The 3,835-nt window shown below is 35.8% G+C and overlaps 1 pseudogene across 1 annotated transcript; it reads right to left on the reverse strand.

Moving 5' to 3' along the window:
* Positions 1–560: 560 nt before the first annotated feature.
* LOC311610899 (putative cytochrome c oxidase subunit 7A3, mitochondrial) lies at positions 561–3,835 on the reverse strand (annotated as a pseudogene). Its single transcript has one exon. The product of its transcript is annotated as a putative cytochrome c oxidase subunit 7A3, mitochondrial (transcript).

Raw genomic sequence — 3,835 nt, forward strand, 5'->3', positions numbered from 1 at the left:
TGTCAGTGGGTGCAAGTGGTGGCTCCAGCACCAGCAGCAGGTGGAAGCAGAGTCCGCAGCAGGTGCGAGCTCTGGGCAGGACCATGGCATGCATATGGTGTAACAAAAAGATCTGGTTTCATTGGTTTGCATGTATCTGTCCAGTTTTCCCAGTACCTTTTATTGAATAGACTGTTTTCCCCCATTGTTAAATATTAATTGACCATGGGTTTATTTCTGGGCTCTTTGTTATGATCTATAGGTGTGTTTCTATGCCAGAATATATTTGATATCAGATAGTGTGATTCCTCCAACTTTATTTTTTTCTCAAGATTGCTGGGGTTATTTGGAGTTTTTATGGTTCCATATAAATGTTTGGATTATTTTTTCTAGTTTTGTGAAATATGTCATTGATATTTTGATAGGAATTGAGTTGAATGTGTAGACTGCTTTGGAGAGCATAGCATTTTTAACAATGTTAATTTTTCCTATTTATGAGCATGGCATATACTGCCATTTATTTGTATTTTCTTCAATTTATTTCTTCAGATATATATATCACCTAAGGATATTTTCCCCATTGATTTTTAGACAGAGTGGGATGGAGGATAGGAGGGGGAGAGGGAGAGAGAGGAAGAAGGAGAGAGACATTGATGTGAGAGAGACACATCAATTGGTTGCCTTCTGCACACCCCCCAAACAGGGCAGGGGATCAAACCTGCAACCTAGGTACATGCCCTTGATCAGGAATCAAACCCATGATCCTTCAGTCTGCAGGCAGACCCTCTAACCAGTTAGCAACATGGGCTAGAGCTGATTTTATTTTTTTGATGCGATTGTAAATGGGATTGTTTTCTTAGGGTCCCATATTTGATGTATAAAAATTCAACTAATTTCTGAATACTTACTTTGTATCCTGCTACTTTATTGGATTAATTTATCAGTTTTGGGTGAGATCTTTAGGGGTCTCTCTATACAGTATCATGTCATCAGCACACAATGAGTTTTACTTCTTCCTTTTCAATTGGATGCCTTTTGTTTCTTCTTCTTGGCTTACTGCTGTGGCTAGGATTTCCAGTATTATGTTGAATAAGAGTGGTGAAAATAAACATCCCTTTATTATTCCTGATCTTATGGGAAATGATTTATTTTTTTCCCTATTAAGTATGATTTTAGCCATGGATTTCTTACAGATGGCCTTAATTATGTTGAAATATTTCTCTCTATTACCACTTTGCTTAGAGTTTTCAGCATAAATGGGTGTTGGTTTTTGTCAAATGCTTTCCCTGCATTTATATATACGATCATATGATTTTTATCCTTGCTTATTTATGTGGTGCATCACATTAATTGATTTTTGGATATTGTACCAACCTTGAATCCCACTTGACTATGAGTATGCCTTTTTAATGTATTGCTGGATTCAGTTTGCTAATATTTTGTTGAGTGTTTTTGTGTTTATGTGCATCAGAAATATTGGCCTATAATTTGCTTTCTTTTTTTGTAGTGTCTTTATCTGATTTTGAAATTAGGATAATGCTGACCTCATCAAGTGAGCTTGGGAGTCTTCCCGTTCCTTGCTTGAAAAAAAAAATAGTTTGAGAACAAGGTGTTAGTTCTTTGCATGTTTGATAAAATTCACCCGTGAAGCCATCAGATCCAGGACATTCGTTTGTTGAAAGGTTTTTTATTTTTTTTCATTACTACTTCAATTTCATTAGTTGTAATCAACTCTTCAGATTTTCTGTTTCTTCTTGATTTGTTTTTGGAGATTGTATGTTTCTACAAACTTAGCCATTTCTTCTGTATTGTCCAACTTGTTGGCAAATAGTGATTTTGTTATAATCCTTTGTATTTCTTTGGTTGGATTGTCACTTCTCCTCTTTCACTGATGATTTTATTTATATGGGTCTTCTCTCTTTTTTTCATGGTAAAGACTGCTTTATTGGTGGCAATTGATACAAGTCAATAAATATTGATCCCAAAGAAGAACTCAGTTATTGTCTGCTTTCTGGCCCATCGAGCTGATGAATGAAATTGAACCAGCTGATTGCTGGGAGGATAACTGAAGTCAACCCAGCTTCTTGGGAAATGAAGCCATAGCCAGCTGATATATGGCATAAATTGTTCCACCAACTGTGAGAATCATGGTAGCTCTATACAGGAGGGCATCAGCTACCCCACCCTTTAGTTGCACTGAAATTCCACTGTGCTCCAGAAATAGCTTTTGTTTATCTCAAACTGCCTGTGTGAAGCAGTACCTTTGGTCCTCTGCGAAATCTGAGGAAGAGCCAGCAGATTCCACAGCATGTTGGCTCAGTTATTGGCCGCCAACCGAGACTACTAAACACTGGAACCTTCTCTTCTTTTCTTCAGGAGTCTGCTTAAAGGTTTGCTAATCTTGTCTATCTTTCCAAAGAACCAGTTCTTGGTTTCATTGATCTTTTGTACTTTTTAAAATTCTCTGTGTCATTCATTTCCACTTTGATCTTTATTATTTCCTTCCTTCCATTTGCTTGGGCTTTGTAAATTGTTCTTTTTCTAGTTCCTTTAAGTGTAGATTGTTTATTTGAGATTTTCCTTATTTCTTGTGGTAGGCCTGTAATGCTATAAATTTTCCTCTTAGGACTGCTTTTGCTGTGTCCCATAGATTTTAGGTTGTGTTGTTTTCATTTTCATTTGTTTCAAGGTATCTTTTGATTTCTTCTTTGATCTCATCATTAACCCATTCATTATTTAGTAACATGTTATTTAGCCTCCATGTGTTTTTGTGTTTTTCAGTTTTCTTCTTGTGATTGATTTCTGGTTTCATTCCATGTGGTCAGAAAAGATGTTTGGTATGATTTCAATCTTCTTAAAATTATTGATACATGTTTTGTGTCCTAACATGGTCTAGCCTAGAAAATATTTCATGTGCACTTGAAAAAAATGTATTTTCTGCTGCTTAAGGGTATCAACTGAAGATATCAATTAAATCCATATGATCTAGTGTGTAATTTAAAGCTGCTGTGTTGTGGTCGATTTTTTTTTCTGAAAGATCTATCCATTGATATCAATGGAGTGTTAAATTTTTCTACTGTGATTGTATTGCTGTTGGTCTCTCCCTTTATGTCCATCAATATATCCTTTTTCTTTTTGTTTCTTAATATAGTTTTTGTTTTAAAGTCTATTTTGTCTGACATAAGTATTGTCACCCCAGCCTTTTTAAAAATTTCCATTTGCATAAAATACCTTGTCCTATCCCTTACTTTTAGTCTGTATGTGTCTTTTGTTTTGAGGGGGGTTTCTGGTGGACAGCATATAGATGGATCATGCTTTCTTATCCATTCAGCTAACCTATGTCTTTTTATTAGAACACTTATGTCATTTTTATTTAAAGTGATTAAAACTATGTTCCTCTGGTGGTTTTTTTTTTTTTCTTTCTTCTTCTTAAAAACGATTCTTTAAAATTTATTTTTTAAAAATATTTTTATTGATATCAGAGAGAAAGGGAGAGGGAAAGATAGAAACGTCAATGATGAGAGAGAATCACTGATAAGCTGCCTCCTGCACACCCCCCATTGGGGATCAAGCCTGCAACCCAGGTATGTACTCCCAACTGGAGTCAAACCTGGGACCCTCCAGTTCACAGGCCAATGCTCTATTCACTGAGCCAAATCAGCTAGGGTGAGAAAGGCCTTTAATACAGTGGAAATGCTGCCAAGAGAAGGCACATTAATAAAAGCAGTGACACTAGCTAATGTGTGCTGAGCATTGCTATGTGCTAGGGGCTTTGCCATGTGCTTTAAGTGTTTTTAATTTACTTGATTCTTTTTAAAAATTTAATAAATCTTTATTGTTCAGATTATTGCAATTG

Source organism: Pipistrellus hanaki (assembly GCF_964339955.1).
Source record: "Pipistrellus hanaki genome assembly, chromosome: 16".
NCBI classification, from domain to species: Eukaryota; Metazoa; Chordata; class Mammalia; order Chiroptera; family Vespertilionidae; genus Pipistrellus; species Pipistrellus hanaki.